At 39.8% G+C, this 18,747-nt stretch overlaps 2 long non-coding RNA genes across 11 annotated transcripts in view; both read left to right on the forward strand.

The window, feature by feature from the left end:
- LOC118651371 overlaps positions 1 to 18,747 on the forward strand; it is a 91,791-nt gene that overhangs the window by 44,685 nt on the left and 28,359 nt on the right. The gene's annotated exons all lie outside the window — the stretch shown is intronic.
- LOC118651387 lies at positions 617 to 6,130 on the forward strand. The gene is made up of 4 exons (XR_004966228.1): positions 617 to 665; positions 1,933 to 2,064; positions 5,570 to 5,622; positions 6,085 to 6,130. It is a non-coding gene; the product is annotated as an uncharacterized LOC118651387 (long non-coding RNA).

An 18,747-nucleotide genomic window follows, 5' to 3' on the forward strand; every position in this document is an offset into this window, starting at 1 on the left:
TTTAAGAAGGGGGTGAGTCCTAGGACTTGGCATGAAAGGCAGACTCAGTGCTAATTGGCCAGTAATAACTGGGCAAAATTACTGGATAAGCAGTGGCTTCCAATTATCCAGAATAATTTTTCTAAGTGTACACATTACTTAGAAACCACTCCATTTACTGGGCCGCAGATGCAGCATTTATGTTCTCCCTTCTGTATGTTATGTTATCTTAAAATTATAGCTAATCTTTTAGCTGTTGTTTCTCCCTTCTCCTTTATTAAAAACAATTATAACAACACTTAACCTTAATTGCTCTAAGGCAATTTCTGCTGATAATATATGTTTATTTTTTCCCTTTGGTTTACATAGAGCATGCTTAAAATACAAATGTAGAACACCTCTTCAGATTTTGTCATTTATTTTTGTCTCGCTTCTATTCTTTGTTTTTCTTACTTTAAAAAAAAATACATATCCTATATAATAAAAGTCTAATAAGCAAATTGTCCCCTCCACTAGGAGTTCTGCTGGGAGTTCGACCGCTAGCTATTACATGCACTGGCCACCAGGGGGTGGCGCAGAACATGGCAGGTGTTGGCGACATGGCACTGGCAGCAGGTGGCAGTGGAGGCACTGCAGGCCCTGATGGGCCCCAATGAGAATGGGATCACAGCAGGATGGTGGAGCAGGTGAGTGGGCAGCACCAGGCCAAGGCAGGTGTGAACCACTGGTGGCCGGGCAGGAGTCGATCATCCCGCCAATCCGATGGCCACACCTCTGCCAGGTTCCCACACCCTGAGGGAGCTGGGTGGGGACCCGATGCCCTGCCAATCCAATCGCAGGGTGACCAGCTGCACCAGTGGGAGCGGGGCCGCTGCCCTGCTCCACTCCCTCAGCACTTGGGAGCCAGGCAGTGGTGGGGAAATCTGCGGGGCAGTCAGCCCCTGCAGGCAGCAACCAGCAGCAGCAGTGGTGGCCGGGCTGCCAACCTGCTCCCTCAGCATCTGGGAGTAGGGCAGCAGCAGTGGGGGAGGGGGTGGCAGCGTGATTGGGCCCCGCAGGTGGTGACCAGTGGCAGTGGTGGAGGGCAGGTGGCCAGGGAAAGGGAAAGAGTAACCACCACAGCCGGCAGCCTCTAGGGACCCTACCAGTGCACAAATTTTGTCACTGGGCTTGTAGTATATATATAAATATACTTTTATTGATTTCAGAAAGGAAGGGAGTGGGAGAAAGAAATAGAAACATCAATGATGAGAGAGAATCATTGATCGGCTGCCTCCTGCATGCCCCCTACTGGGGATTAAGCCTGCAACCCCAGCATGTGCCCTTGACTGAAATCCAACCTGGGACCCTTCAGTACACAGGCTGATGCTCCATCCACTGAGCCAAACCGACTCTTTGTTTTTTTCTTTAATTCTCACCAGAGGATATGTTTTATTGATATTAGAAGGATAAGAGAGAGAGAGAGAGAGAGAGAGAGAGAGAGAGAGAGAGAGAGAGAGAGAGAGACATTGATGTGTGAGAGAAACATTGATTGGTTACCTCCCATATTCACCCCAACTGGGGATCAAACCCACAATTATGTATGTTCCCCGATCAGAAATCAAACCCACAGCCCTTTTGGTGTATGGGTCAACAGTCCAATCGACTTAGCCCTGGCTGGGGCTCACTTCTATTCTATTCTTTATTGAAGTTTGTTAGTACCTTAATCCTAATAGATTGCCCATACTAGGACATGATATCAGGGGCCTAAACCAAGGGAAGTGTAATGTTAAAGACATGTTGCCTTCTTTACAAGAAAATCATAATGGTTAGTACATCATGAATAAAACTATGCACACACACATATCAGAGGTGATGCTCTATATTCTATGCCTATTTCTTTGAAATTTCAACTTTCCCAATCTCAGGAGAAACTTCAGTGGACGATTATTTCTGTATTTTTCTATTATTTAGCTAATATCGCTCCTAATCTCAGAATGGTTCTTTGGATGATTGATGTCAATTCATAATATTCTGAACCAAAAGGGATATCTTGGAGTAAACATTCTTTTTCCCCAAATGTCAAACTAATGAAAAATAATACAGGTAAGAAAAAATGATGTTCAAGGGAGTGGAAGGAAGGGTTGGAAAAAGTTATGACATGAATACTATATAGTGTTGTTACACATTACCAGTTTTTAAATGCAATAGTTACCATATATTGTATGCCTGTATTATGTATTGGGGACCAAAATATGGAATATGTGGGTAGCCAATGTATAACTTTTTTTTCCAATAGGAATGATACTGGAAGTAAGTTAAAGAAATTCTGGAAAGCTGCATAGTTTGCAATGATTGAGGGCTCCTCCCTGCAGCAATGGCTGTAAAAGCAAACTCCCATCCCTTGCTATTCAGAACTAATCCAGCAGCTTCTTGAAAGTGATGCTTGCATAGCAAGACACAGAGGAACTTCTTTAAGGACAAAAAATTTCTTAAAGTGAGTTTGAACTACAGGAGAGATAGGGCCTTGATTACTTGGACAAAGGCAACACATGCTTATATTTTTTGAGTACTTTTATGTGTGTTAACTCATTTTGTCCTCTTAATCGTCCTAGGAGAATGTATCATTATTTCCTTATTATATAAGCTAGAGGCCCGGTGCACAAAAATTTGTGCACTCGGGGGGGGGCGGGGAGGGTCCCTCAGCCCGGCCTGTGCCCTCTCGCAGTCTGGGACCCCTCGGGAGATAACGACCTGCTGGCTTAGGCCTGCTCCCGGGTGGCAGAGGGCAGGCCTAATCCCTAGGTGCAGCCCCTGGTCGGGCTCAGAGCAGGGCCGATTGGGGAATTGGGGTGCCGCCCTCTGTCATGCACAGAGCAGGGCGGATTGGGAGGTTGCGATGCCACCCTCAGTCACGCTCAGGGTAGGGCCAATTGGGGGGTTGGGGCACCGCCCCCTGTCACACTCAAGGCAGGGTCGATGGGGAGGTTGCGGTGCCACCCCCTGTCACGGGCAGAGCAGGGCCAATCAGGGGGTTGGGGAGCTCCCCCCTGTCTCCCACAGACCAGGGCTGATCAGGGGGTTGGGGAGCTCCCCCCTGTCACGCACAGAGCAGCGCCCATCAGGGGGTTGGGGCGCTGCCCTCTATCACCCACAGAGCAGGGCCAATAAGGGAGTTGGGGCGCCGCCACTGTCACACTCAGGGCAGGGTCGATGGGGAGGTTATGGCTCTACCCCATCACACACAGAGCAGGGCCCGTGGGGTGAGGGGGTTGGGGCGCCGCACCCTGTCACACACAGAGCTGCAGGGCGATCAGGGGGTTGGGGAGCTCCCCCCTATCAGGCACAATGCAGGGCCGATCAGGGGTTTGGGGCGCCTTCCCCCGTCACACACAGAGCAGGGTGGATAGGGAGGTTGTGGCCCCGCCCCCTGTCACACACAGAGCCACTGGGGAATCAGGGGGTTTGGGCGCTGCCCCCTGTCATGCTGATCCTGGTGCCGGGAGACCTCGAGGCTCCGCTGGTCCCGTTGCTGTGAGGCATATTACCCTTGTACTATATAGAATAGAGGCCTGGTGCACGGGTGGGGGCTGGCTGGTTTGCCCTGAAGGGTGTCCCGGATCAGGGTGGGGTTCCCCACTGGGGTGCCTGGCCAGCCTGGATGAGGGGATGATGGCTGTTTGCAGCTGGTCATACACCCTTCAGGGTGGGGGTCCCCACTGGGGTGCCTGGCCAGTCTGGGTGAGGGGCTGAGGGCTGTTTTCAGGCTGGGACTGAAGCTCCCAACTGCTCCTTTTTTTCTTTTTTTTTTTTTTATTCTGAGCCAGCTTTAGCTCTGAGGCTCCAGCTCTTAGGCCTCCACTCCTGAAAGCAGGTATCTGGTTTGTTTAGGTTCTACAATCGAAACTCTGTATCAACTCCAGGTCTGAGATCCCGGCAGGATGAAAGCCGGGTTAGCTTCTATTTTTGTAATTACGTTTCAAACTGCCAGCTCAGAGGCCTTCAGTGGCAGGCGGGGAACGTTGGAGTCCTCCGTCACTGAAGCAAGCAAGCCTCATGTTAGTTTCAAGCTGCCTGGCTGCCGGCTGCCATCTTGGCTGGCAGTTAATTTGCATATTGCCCTGATTAGCCAATGGGAAGCGTAGTGGTTGTACGCCAATTACCATGTTTCTCTTTTATTAGATAGGATGAAGAATCGGATCCTTAGATATATAACATAACATGCTCATAGTCACACAGTTGTTAATTGTCAGAGCTGACATTGGCACTCAGGTAGTCCAATTCTAGGACCTATATTTAAAAAAAATATAATGCAAAGGCAGAGGTGAGGCAGGGGGGCACCAAAAACACCCTCCCCCCCATTAAACAGAAGGGCAAGGATCAATCAGCTCATTCACTAACCAGAGTTCCATTTGAAATAGGGAAAAAAAGTCAATAGATACTGCTTCAATATTTAGTCTCTCATTTTCCCCAAAGATTATCAGCTCCATTAAATAAGGACTTATATTTGGTTTACATTAATCTCTAGTACCAGGAAAGAAAGAAAGACTCAATACACATATATCTCATAAATGAGTGAAATGGATGAAAGAGAGACACTTGTATAAAACCCTGATTTTTTTCCTTTGCCTTCTATTCCAGTACTTTTGTGTATAACATTCCCCTATTTTGTCATAAGTACGTGTTGTCTCAAGAACAATTATGATTACAAGCACGAGTGCCAAAAGAAGTAAATGTTCATCTTATGAGTTTCAAATGAGGCCCTTAAAACCCCAAACTGAAATGAGAGTCTTGAGAGAAAAGTATTTTTTGAGGCTTAAGAAAAATGAAGCCCTAGAATAATTGATTTTCCTGTAACATTGAGAGGCTGTAAAAGTCCTGTCAAGGTTGAGTCCTGGGGAAATACTTCAAAAGTAGAATATGAGAAAAAGAAGAAAGCAAGAATGTAAAAAGAAGTTAAGATATACAGAAGATAGTCTGAGGAGTTTTATTACATGTGCAATCAGAACCCTAATCTGAAAGAATAAAGGGAAGGAATGTTAAGGAAGGAAGGAAGGAAGGAAGGAAGGAAGGAAGGAAGGAAGGAAGGAAGGAAGGAAGGAAGGAAGGAGAGAGGGAGGAGGGAAGAAGGAAGGAGAATGAGAGAGAGAAAAGAAAAGAAAAGAAAAAGAAATATAGAAAAGAGGGAGGGAAAGAGAGAGAGAAAGAAGAAAGCAAGAGAAAGAAGGAAGGAAGGAAGGAAGGAAGGAAAGAAGGAAGGGAGGAAAGAAGACAGGCAATATTCAGTCTGGATGGCTGAGATGTTTCCTGGATGCAGCAGAAACACCAATACTTATATTCAAGAACCCCATAAAATCCCATGTATGAAAAACAAAATAAAAGAATATCTCCACTAGACACATAATAGAGTAACTGAAGAACATCAAACACAAGTAGGAAAATCCTATAAGCATCAAATGTGAAAATATCAGTTACCTCTAGGAGAAAACTGTTGATAACTGATATCTCCACAGCAACATTAGAATCCAGAAAATAAATGGAGTAATATATTCAATATGTTAAAATGATTCTCAAGTTAGAATTCTAAATTCAACAAACTAATTTTCAACAGGAGGGACAAAATTGCATTTTTCTCTACCAAGAGACGTATAGAACATCTTTCAGGTACAGTAAAATTTGTATCATAAGTAGCTATCAGAAGTCAATAAAATGGTATGTAGATCAATCTACCAGAAAGAATAGTACAAAATAACCATGATTTTCTGTCCTCATGTCAATTTGAAGCTCCAAAATGATTTTGGTTTTTATCACAGGTGTATTAATTTCTTATTGCTGCTGTTAGAAATTACCACTGACTTAATGGGTTAAAATAATACAAATGTATTATATTACAGTTCTATTGGTCTCAAGATAATATTACAATGTGGGTAGGACTGTGTAGCTACTAGAAACTCTAGGGCAGCTCTAGGGAATAATTACTTTCCTTACTTCTTTAGTTAGAAGTCACCCTCCAGAGGTCTAGGAGTCACCTATCATCCTTGGCTTAGAGCCACAATCCTCCATCTTCAAAATCAGCAAGATTGGGAGCCATCCCTTTCATTCTCCCTCTTTTGTCTGCTTCTTCAGTTATAACAACTCTTGTGACTACATTGGGCCCAACTGGATAATCTGGCTTCCCATTCCAGGTCAGTTAATTAGCAACCTTACTTCTATCTGTAACCTGAATTCCTTTTTGCCATTGACATATCATATGCCTAGGTTCCTGGTTCCTAGGTTAACATCCGTATAGGATGTTGTATAGGGGGGCATTATTCTGCTACTACAGTAGACTTCTAATTCTCTTTACCAGTTTTTAACATATATAAAACATGCCCATTCATGTACATTTTTTATAAGGTAAATTGCTTATAAACTTAAATTTTAAAATTACAAAGACATTACTGACAAAATAACCAAGAAATAGGAAAGCAGACAGATTGTTTTGAAGTTTCTTTTTTTATATATATATTTTTGATATTTATTTTATATATTTAAATGCCATTTTTTGATGATGAAAAATACATTTATTTTTTAATGTATACATGTGCACTGGTAGTCCGACAGAAAACTTTATTTTATTTTTTATTGTTTTATTGTTTAAAGTATTACAAAGGGTATTACATATGTGTCCTTTTTTTTTCCCCCGCCCTTGACAATCCCCTGGCCTCCTTTACCCCCCAGTGTCTTATGTCCATTGGTTATGCTTATATGCATGCATACAAGTCCTTCGGTTGATCTCTTACCCCCCTGCCCCCCTGCCCCCCATCCCTCCCTGGCCTTCCCGCTGCAGTTTGACAATCAGTTTGAGGCAGCTCTGCCTCTTTATCTATTATTGTTCATAAGTTTATAATGGTCTTTATTATTCATGAATGAGTGAGATCATGTGGTATTTTTCCTTCATTGACTGGCTTATTTCACTTAGCATAATGCTCTCCAGTTCCATCCATGCCGTTGCAAATGGTAAGAGTTCCTTCTTTTTTACAGCAGCATAGTATTCCATCGTGTAGATGTACCACAGTTTTCTAATCCATTCATCTACTGATGGGCACTTAGGCTGTTTTCAGATCTTAGCTATGGTGAATTGTGCTGCTATGAATATATGGATAGACACCTTTCAAAAGAGGACATTCAGAAAGCCAAGAGACATATGAAAACATGCTCAAAGTCACTAATCATCCGAGAGATGCAAATCAAAACAACAATGAGGTACCATCTCACACCTGTCAGAATGGCTATCATCAACAAATCAACAAACGACAAGTGCTGGAGAGGATGTGAAGAAAAAGGAACACTCGTGCACTGCTGGTGGGAATGCAGACTGGTGCAGCCACTATGGAAGACAGTATGGAGTTTCCTCAAAAAACTGAAAATGGAACTCCCATTTGACCCTGTGATCCCACTTCTAGGAATATATCCCAGGAAACCAGAAACACCAATCAGAAAGGATATGAAGTTTCTTATAAAGGTAAAAATGCATTTACTCTATGGCCTGGCAATTCCATCCCTAGGTACTTCCCCAAGAGAAATGAAAACATATGTTCACAGAAAGATTTGTACATGAATGTTCATAGCAGCCTTATTTATAATAGCCAAAAGCCAGAAACAACCCAAATTTTCATAAACAGAAATATAGACAAACAAATTGTGGTATATTCAGGAAAAGGAACAAATTACTCATGTACTCAATAACATGGATGAACCACAAAATCATGTGAAATGAAAGAAGCTACATAAATAGGAACAAAGTGATTCATACTATATGATTCATTTACATTAAGTCCTAGAAAAGGCATAATAGTACATGATAGAAGTTAAAATGTGTTGGCCCTAGGGGAATGTGGAAAAGTGACTTGAAGTGTCAAGAGGGAACTTTTTGGAGCATTTAGGTGGTGGTCACCCATTATATACAATTGCCCAAATTCATTGAACTGTGCATTTCAAGTAATTGATCAAAGTTCCTTAACAACTATAGCATCTATTCAAACTCCATCTGTTTTGTACTGGTGGTATTAGTTTATTTGCTCTTAAATTTACTCTCAGACATTTTCACTGTGGTTAAAATTACTTTTAGTGCGTCAATAAAAAAAAAAAACAACAAAAAAACCCCCTCCATTTATTTATTTATTTATTTATTTATTTTCCCATTTATTTATTTTTGTAATTAAATTTATTGGGGTGACATTGGTCAACGTGATCATGTAGGTTTCAGGTGTGGGTTTCTATGTGACAAGATCTGTATACAACAGGGTTTCAGTTTTATATCCTACATATGAATGAAATCATATGGTTCTTAGCTTTTCCTGACTAACTTACTTCACTTAGCATAATGCTCTCAAGATCCATCCATGTTGTTGCAAATGGCAGTATTTCATTCTTTCTTATGGCTGAGTAGCATTCCATTGTGTATGTGTACCACATCTTCTTTGTCCAGTCCTCTATCACATAACACTTTGGTTGTTTCCATGTCTTGGCCATTGTGTATAATGCTGCAATGACCATAGGGGTGCACATATCTTTGTGAATACATGATTTTGAGTTTTTTTGGGTATATACCCAAGAGAAGGATTGCTGGGTCATATGGTAGCTCTATTTTTAATTTTTTGAGGAATGGCGAGACTGCTTTCCATAGTGGTTATGCCAGTCTACATTCCCACCAGCCGTGAATGAGGGTTCCCTTTTTTCCACAACCTCCCCAACACTTGTTGTTGCTTGTCTTATTGACAGTGGCCACTCTAATAGGTGTGAAGTGATATCTCATTGTAGTTTTAATTTGCATTTCCCTGATTGCTAGTGAGGTTGAACATTTTTTCATATATCTATTGGCTGCTCGTGGGTCTTCTTTGGGAGAGGTGTATTTGCAGGTCCTCTGCCCACTTTTTGATTGGGTTGTTTGGTGGTGTTTTATGAGTTCTTTATATTTTTGGAAATTAAACCTTTGTTGGAGCTACGGTTTGTAAATATCATCTATCTGGTTGGCTGCTCTTCTTTTATTGACATCTCTTTTGCTGTGCAGAAGCTTCTTAGGTTGATGCAGTCCCATTTATTTATTTCTGCCTTTACTTCCCTTGCCTTTGGGGTTAAGTTCATAAAATGTTCTCTATGACCCAGGTCCATAAATTTGGTATCTATATCTCCTTCTATGTAACTCAGGTTTCTGGTTGTATATTTAGGTATTTGATCCATTTTGAATTAATTTTTGTACATGGAGACAAACTGTAATCCAGTTTCATACATTTGCATGTGGCTTTCCAGTTTTCCCAGGACCATTTATTGAAGAGACTATTTTTACTCCATTCATTTATTTTTGAATCTAAACAAAGTAGCCAAACACATATATTGTCCAAATTTGAATATGTTCCCATAAGCATAACTGTTTTCAGGGTACAAATGCCCTTGACACTTACTGGGCTGATGCTTTCTGTATTTTTTTCCTAATTTATAAACCACTGTGATTGGATTCAATGGCACAGAGAGGAGTGCATTATTGCAGGCTCATTGCCTTTAGAAAGATGTGTAGCCCTTTTTCATTAATTATAATGAAATATATCAAATAGTAATAGCCCAATTCATGATGATTTCTGTTCTTGTAATTAACATCATCAAACAAATATATTCTAGAACAATGAAAATTTCCTATTAGAATTTCTTAAATCTTACATTCAATTTTCCCTTATAAAATTTTAAATTCAATTAATTTTTATTTACTGAAAGTATATCTTTAAGAAGCTCACATTTATTAGATCTGAAGTACAAAATTCAATTATATAAGGTAGGACAGGTTAAACTCATTTGTCATACTTCAAATTATAAGTAACTTCCAGATAGTTTATTGTCATACACTTAAAGTTAATGTGCCAAAATCCTTTGTATCAGTAACTTTTAATAAACTAAATGCTTTAAACTTCACATCTTCTTTTTTTTTTTTTTTTTTTTTTGTCCTATGAAATAATTTATTCAATACATGGTACAAATGATGATATAATCACTTCAGTGTCATGAATTGCTGCAAAGGGTAAAGAAGGAGACATCAATTTTTCATAGAAATGTAGAAAAATGATCGTGGCTTTGTTTTCTTGACTCCTACAGAGTTGTACCTACTAACCAGTGCTGCTCTGCTCCACCAAAAAATACAATTTGGCTTAGATCAATGGCCACAAAGCTTTCTATTGAGCAACATAGTTTTTTTTCAGTTCCAGCAAGAGATCTCAGACAATGCAATTAATTATGCTTCAGTTTTTCTGTCTTTAAAATGGACTTCATTAGAGCAGTTCTTTTTACATCAGCAGGCACTTTGGGGAAACAAACTCCTACACTATTTGTGTAGGGTGGGGCAAAAGTAAGTTTATAGTTGTGAGTATGTAAAACACAGTTTATTCTTGTATTTTTATTCATTAAGTATTATATTATTTTCCATACAGATATACATGATTCTAAATTTTGAGCCAAGATATATGCCCCTCTTATTTCTTTAGGTAGGCTTTTTAAGCACTTGAATCAAGCATAGTGTTAAGCTTTTGTAGCATATGTTCATTCACTGGAACCTCATCCCTACTTTTATGAGATGGAAGTTATTGTCACCTCTTTACGGATAAGCAAAATAAGGAACATAGGCCTAGGAATGATGCTCTTCACTGGTCATGAGGCCAAATGTGGTAGTCTTTTAGAGCTATTGACTGAGTTATAGTGAGTAAAGTTGGGTGAATCATTATCCCTAAATGTCTCACCACCTATTTTTTTTTTTTCTGTTCATCAGATTATTTATTCACTTGATTCTTAGATTCACTTGTTGATAGATGCATATTTGTTGTTCATAATTTGTATCTTTACCTTTTTCTTCCTCTTCCTCTTCTTAAAGGATACCTTTCAGCATTTCATATAATCCTGGTTTGGTGGTGATGAACTCCTTTAGCTTTTCCTTATCTGTGAAGCTCTTTATCTGACCTTCAATTCTGAATGATAGCTTTGCTGGATAAAGTAATCTTGGTTGTAGGTTCTTGGTATTCATCACTTTGAATATTTCTTGCCACTCCCTTCTGGCCTGCAAAGTTTCTGTTGAGAAATCAGCTGACAGTCGTATGGGTATTCCCTTGTAGGTAATTGAGTTTCTTTCTCTTGCTGTTTTTAAGATTCTCTCTTTATCTTTTGCTCTTGGCATTTTAATTATGATGTGTCTTGGTGTGGTCCTCTTTGGATTCCTTTTGTTTGGGGTTCTCCGCGCTTCTTGGACCTGTAAGTCCATTTCTTTCACCAGGTGGGGGAAGTTTTCTGTCATTATTTCTTCAAATAGGTTTTCAATATCTTGCTCTCGCTCATCTTCTGGCACCCCTATAATTCTGATGTTGGTACGCTTGAAGCTGTCCCAGAGGCTCCTTACACTATCCTCGCATTTTTGGATTCTTTTTTCATTTTGCTTTTCCGGTTGGGTGTTTTTTGCTTCCTCGCATTTCAAATCATTGACTTGATTCTTGCGCTCCTCTGGTCTGCTGTCGGGAGTCTGTATAATATTCGTTATTTCAGTCCGTGTATGCTTAATTTCTAGTTGGTTCCCCAATATAAGATCGAGGGTCTCATTAGTTTTCTTGTAGCTCTCATTAAGTTTATCGGCGGCTTCTAAACAGTTCTTGAGAGACCTTAAAAGTGTGGTTCTGAACTCTATATCTTCCATTGACAATTTTGTCCTGTTTCTTTGTCTCCGCATTTTGTTATGCTTCCTTGGTGCACCCCCTAGTGGTCTTTGTTCGCAGTCTTATAGTTAAATCTTGATTGTTGTAGCTAATTCCAGGGAGGGTTTGACCTCCAGGCCAAGTGGCTATGAGAATCAGCTGTGTCAGCAGTGAGAGAACTTCTGTCCTCTAGGGAGGTGCTAATCTGGCGTTTGCCTGAGGCTATCCGGCAAATGCCTGTGTGCTGGGTTGGGGGGGGGCGGGTCGCACAGGATCAACAGGGTGGGCTGGAGAGAGCAGTTATGGTGGCTCTCAGTCCTGTCCCCAGGGGCTCTGCCTCTCTGAGTCCCAGCACCCGCTGCAAAGCTCAGAGAGAAAGCTGCACTCGCTCTGACCGAAGCCAGACAGTCCCACTTCTCCCGTTTGAGTCTGAGTCCCTAAAGACTCGCCCGGATCTGGAGCTCAGAGTCTGCAACTCCCTCCCGATTGAAAACGCCAACCGCGCCCTCCGCCGCCAGCCCGCTCCGTGCACTCCGCACCTCAGAATTTGACTTCAGCACTGCGCCTCCTCTGAGTGTCCGTATGCGTTTCTCTTTCCTCCTAGTTGTAGGACTTCCACTCAGCCAGCGTTCTTGTGGTTCTGGGTGATGTCCCTTCCGTTTTTTGGTTTCACTTTTGAAGTAGTTGTTCAAAGCAGCAAACTCCGGCGTTAACCTATGCCGCCATCTTGGTTCTCCCTCACCACCTATTTTTTCTAAACTTCACATCTTCTTATCCTTATCAATGGATGGATCATTATCTTACTTATTTTGAGCAAAATTAAGGGTGACATGCCAGTTTTAATAATCTCTCCACCAATTGTAAAAATAGTTCCTTTCCAAATAAAAGAAATTCAAAATGAATATTAATTGTTCAAACTTTAACTTACTTCCCCACTTATTTCATTTTTTGAACATTTGATATCTTTGTAGCCATAAAATTAACTTTTAACTTTGAAATCAATTTAGAAAAATCTATGGGTCTCAATTTAACAATGAATTATTCAAGAAATATACACTCTTTTTTTTCAGGTAAAAATTCATCCCCATAAACATGCACAAAATTATACCAGTTAAACAGTAACCATATGCATGTATTGATAACATGATGTTTCTTGCTTCAGGTCCATGACAAAACTAAAAAAAAAGAGTTGTCTTAAAATAACATATTCTTGTTTGTGTCTGTACTATCCTTCCACCTAAAACATGCTTTGTATACAATAAAACTTTAAGATGTTTTTTGAATGGAGCTGAAATCACATTATTGCCCACACAATATATATTTTTTATTATATTGAATTTAAAAACATTAAAAAGTCCTTTTCAGATACAGGGATTACTTATTTGCCAGAGGAAGGATAATAAGTCCCTCAGAGAAATATAAACTCACAAGTCTGTTTTCTCTACTGCCAACTCTGATATTTTCTGCAGTTTTTTCTAGATCTGTACAAATCTTGGTCAGTAGAATTAGACTCAAATATTATTAAGAAGGATTCATCCTTTGGGGGAAACCGGTTTAATTTGTATACAATAGAGAAGCTTTTCTAGTGGATTCAACTGTTAGCACAATTTCCTCCTGGAATCAAAAATTTTTTAAAAGTTACCTCATGGATACTGTATATTCTACTTTGTTAATTAAATTTCCTATAAGTCATACTTGATTGTGAGTTATATTTACTTAATTTTTGGTATTCCTAAATAAATCCAATCTGACTTAGTTCTTATTTGTGTTCCTTAGGATCCCTTTAGTTAGCCTGTCATGACTGGGACTCAAAATAGTTGTAATTATACCCATTGCTTATGGGCCACACCAACTTGGCTTAATGTTTGCATACATAAAAAAGACTCTCTTGTACTGATGGGCACTTGGGCTGTTTCCAAATCTTAGCTATTTTAATTAGCATTTCTATAAACATAGGGGTGCATCTCTTCTCTCTGATTGGTGTTTTGGGTTTCTTAGGATATATTCCTAGAAGTGAGATCACTGGGTCAAATGGCAGTTCCATTTTTAACCTTTTGAGGAAACTCCATACTGTTTTTTCCTTTATTGATTAAGGTATTACATATGTGTCCTTATCCCCCCATTGCCCCTTCACCCCCCCCAACTCATGCCCTCTCCCCTCTGGTATGTGTGTCCATTGGTTAGGCCTATATGCATGCATACAAGTCCTTAGGTTGATCTCCTTCTAACCCCCGCCCTCCCCTACCTTCCCTCTGTCTGATCGATGCTTTTCTGTCTCTGGATTTGTTTTGTTCATCAGTTTATGTTGTTCATTATATTCCACAAATGAGTGAGATCATGTGATATTTATCTTTGTCTGACTGGCATAATCCATACTGTTTTTCATAGAGTCTGCCTTAGTCCGAATTCTCACCAACAATGTACTAGAGTCCCCTTTTTTCCACATCCTCAATAGCACTTGTCATTTGTTAATTTGTAGATTATAGTCATTCTGACAGGTGTGAGGTGATACCTCATTGTAGTTTTAGTTTGCAACTCACTAATGATTAGTGACTTTGAGCATTTTTTCATATGTCTCTTGGCCATCTGTATGTTCTCTTTGGTGAAGTGTCTATTTAGGCCCTTTGCCCATTTTTTTTTTAAATATATTTTTATTGATTTCAGAGAGGAATGGAGAGGGAGAGAGATATAGATAGAAACATCAATGATGAGAGAGAATCACTGATCGGCTGCCTCCTGCATGCCCCCCACTGGGGATGGAGCCCACAACCAGGCATGTGCCCTTGACCAGAATCGAACCCGGGACCCTTCAGTCAGCAAGCTGATGCTCTATCCACTGAGACAAACCAGCTAGGGCACTTTTGCCCATTCTTGATTGGATTATTTGCCTTCCTTTTGTGAAGTTGTATGAGTTCTTTATATATTTTGGAAGTTAACCCCTTATCAGATGTATCATTGATGAATATGTTCTCCCATGCAGTGGGATCCCTTTTCATTTTGCTTATGGGTTCTTTTGCTGTGCAGATGAGTGGGTAAAGAAGTTGTAGTACATTTATACCATGGAATACTATGAAGTTATAAAACAAGAAGGATCTCTTACCCTTTGAAATAGCATAGATGGATTTGGGGAGTATTATGATAAGCAAAATAAGCCAGTCAGAGAAAGACAAGTATCATGTGATTTCACTTGTTACGTGGAATCTAATGAACAAAATAAACAGGACTAAAATAGATCCAGAGACATTTAAGCATGTAACAAACTGACACATTTCAGAGAAAGGGGGTGAAGTGGGAAGAGATAAACCAAAGAACTTATATGTGTATACACATAACCCATGGACAGACAGTAGTGCAATGAAGGCCTGTGGAGGCCCAGGAGCTGGGTGGAGAGGGTCAATGGGGGAAAAAAGGAGGACATCTGTAATACTTTCAACAATAAAGATAAATAGCTTTTAAAAATATTTTTATTTATTTCAGAGAGGAAGGGAGAGAAATATAGAAATATCAATGATGAGAGAGAATAATTGATCAACTGCTTCCTGCACACCCCACACTGGGGATCAAGCCTGCAACCGCACATGTGCCCTCACCAGGAATCAAACCATGATCTCCTGGTTCATAGGTCGACACTCAACCACTGAGTCACACTGGCCAGGCTAAAGAATATTTTTTAAAGACTCTTCTACTTGAATTCAGATCTTTATCAGGTACAGCTCACTCGGGTTCCTTGACTTAATTAAGAGAAAAGCACCAGGATTATCCTGAGATCCTCTGTAATCAAGCCTCTTTGATTCCCAATTAATCTACTGTAGATTTTTCCATTGTTAATGAGAAGTTTCTTGGGACACTTGTAGTGAAGCAATGTTTAGGCCCAGAAGTTCCCTCACCATTAGTACTGCACTGATCACACCCTTCCTGGTGCTCAGTGTCCTAAAGTTGCACACACTGCACCTCTCTAACCCCATGCACATTAAACTGAACCTATGAGCAGTCATTTCAAAAATGGCCAGAGGATGAGAGATGAAAGCAAACATAGTTACCAAGAAGTAAAGAGAATAATCTCATCAGTCCAAGGAAAGTGTGTGTGTGTGTGTGTGTGTGTGTGTGTGTGTGTGTGTGTGTGTGATTTCAGGCCAATTCAAATTGTTTATCAGAGATAATAATAAGTAAGACTGTTTAAAGCATGATAACCTCAAATGTTCATTAATCAAGTTTTTTTTTTTAATTTAAATGTGTGTTTTTTTATTGATTTCAAAGAGAGGAAGAGAAAATAGAAACATCAGTGATGAGAGAGAAACATTGATCAGCTGCCTCTTGCACACCCCCCACTGGGGATTGAGCCCACAATCCATGCATGTGCCCTGACTGGGAATCAAATTGTGACCTCCTGGTTCATGGGTCAATGCTCAACCACTGTGCAACACCAGTCAGGCATTAATTATGTGTGTGTGTTTTTTCAGCAAACACTTATTATCCACTTTGAGTATCACTTCAATAGGCACTATGAGGGGTTCAAAATACATTAACAGAGTTGTAAAATGAGTTCAACACTGACTAGCCAGTTTGGTCTCTAAAAGAGTGTCATATTTGCCTTTTGGTTGATTGTAACTTTTGAGATGAATATGGAGGCTCAAGGTCATGTTCCTGTCCTGAGTCACTCACCTTCCGGTTGGGAGAGTCATTGATCGGTAAATAAGCACACATTATTTCACGGGATAAGGACAATGATTGGGAGGTCTCACCTGCCTGTGGCTTTGATAGTAGTTGTAGTTCCCTGAGATGCCACTTTATCTTTTCCTTGTCTGACTCTTCAAGTAGAATATCCAAGTATAGAGTTCTACAGCATACAATCAATAATCCTTTTAAGCTTGGCATGAATTTTCTTGTTGTGACTGATGGTTTCTTGCCTCAGCTTTAAATGGTGAGTTTGTTCATCTGTCTTCCTGAGATGTTAGTCTTCTTTGCTGCTGAGTCCTTCCAGAAAACTTTGACTACTTCATGGGTAGTCACATTATTTACTCTCAGGGTGACTTCTATATTCTTGCTTTAACCATGACTTTTGGCCCCAATTTTTTTTCATGTAGACCAAATTCTTGATTTTTTGAATTTCCCCTACATAGCCTATTTGGGGCTCTGTATATTTGGACTAGTCTCAACTGAGGTCATATAGCCTGGATGACATCAGAGAAAAGGAGACGATCCAGGGAGGTTAATTTAGCTAAATCCCTAGAGGGACCATTCTCTAGCCAAAAGCTTTCATGTCAATTATAAACCCAAACTATAAAGACAACAGGGTCAAAACAAATATCCAGAAGGCATCATGAGATAAAAAAATAAATAAAAGTGGAAAAAAGAGGATTCTTTGGCTTCAATTTTTGTCACGGAGATTTGGGTGACTATTGCCAGCTTTGTGAATCTAAATAGATATCAGTTCTAGGTATCCTTCCTCCTTTATGCTCTAGAAATGCCTATACCCAATCGTTAATACTTCAAGCAATATCCACATTTGAGAGGGATTATTGAAGGAATCCCCCATTTCTTAACACACATGCGATATAAAAATTAAGTGCCTTGTTAGCGTCATAATCCAACTGTAGCACTGGAGAGAATGCTAGATGATGTCCTGCGTTGCAACCCCTAGTGATTTAATCACACTGTTGTCTTCTTATCATTCGTGACGATAAGTTATTGTGGAGCCCTGCTGCCCTCTGTAAGCCCAATGTTTGAAGCAACAATAAAATTTTACCACATTCAATTACTCCAGCGTTTAGTATCTCTTGTCACATAGTTATTGCAACAAGTCATATAGGACCAAGAGTTCATTTTTACATTGACTCCTCACCTACAGTATATTTTCTAATTGTCCTGTTTATCTTCTAGATAGACAACATGTCCCTAATAACTTGAAAGCAATTTTTGTTGAAGACTATTTTTAGGTTGTAAACATAAGTTCAACAATGTGGTGTAGAAAGGCAGATCTTCCCACCTGTACCTCTATTCTGGATACTACTTCTGTGATTGGAAAAATATAATTGAAGGAATTATCTTTACTTTGGGTATCCATTAGCCAAAATATGAGTTTTTTTTCTATCTAAACATCTTTAAAAGCTCAGAAATTTTTTATTTAGTGCTATTGTTTGCTTCACACTGTCTTAAGTATGTAATTAAAGTATATAAAAAGGTAAAAGACATGATTCTATCCCTCAAGCAACTTGGAAGAATATTTTATAAAAAATTAATAAATAAATAGAGAAAGGTAAAGAGACTATGAACTAGGTTGTGTAGTGTAAACAACTGCTACATGCTTTAGGAGAAAGGAGACTAAAATTTACTGGCAAAATAATGGCAGATGACCTGGAGGAGATCTGAATCATAATTGATCCAATAAAAAAACTGTGTAGCAAAGGAAATCAGCATTTTAGATACAGAACTATCCAAAGGGTTGACAGGGTATTTTCTTTCTTTTAAAGCTCTGCACTAGTATTAATTCAAATTTTATGAACAATCTGAAATCAATGACACCCTTCTGTCATTTGAGGATGAATGTGATGTGTACTGACCACCTTTTCCTTTCGCAAATAGAACTACGTATATGCAGAAGTCCAGATAACCCATGCATAACTGGACCTAAAAGAGACAAATGGGATGTTATAGATCATTAAGTAATCAAAGTTGAAATGATTGACCAGGGTCCAGAATAGTCTGTAAAAGTGATTTTCAACCTTTTTCATCTAATGGCACACATACACTAATTGCTAAAATTCCATGGCACACCAAAAAATATAATTTTTACCAGTCTGAACAAAAAAAGTATAATTTTGATTCATTCACACCAGATGGCTACTGTTGTGTTGGCTGTTATATATATTTTTTTGACAATCTAAGAGAAAAGAGTTCAGTACCCCTGACTAAATAGTCAGGTTATTACAAGTTTTTTTGGTTTTTTTTTTAATTTAAATTCTTGCAGCGCACCACTGTGCCTCTTGTGGCACACCAGTTACAAATTATCCATCTATTGAAACACCCCTACCCCAATTCACCCTTTGATGGTGCAATAACAAAAACCCTCTGGATAAGTCACAGGCAT

The sequence above is a fragment of the Myotis myotis genome, unplaced genomic scaffold (assembly GCF_014108235.1).
Source record: "Myotis myotis isolate mMyoMyo1 unplaced genomic scaffold, mMyoMyo1.p scaffold_m19_p_1, whole genome shotgun sequence".
NCBI lineage: Eukaryota > Metazoa > Chordata > Mammalia > Chiroptera > Vespertilionidae > Myotis > Myotis myotis.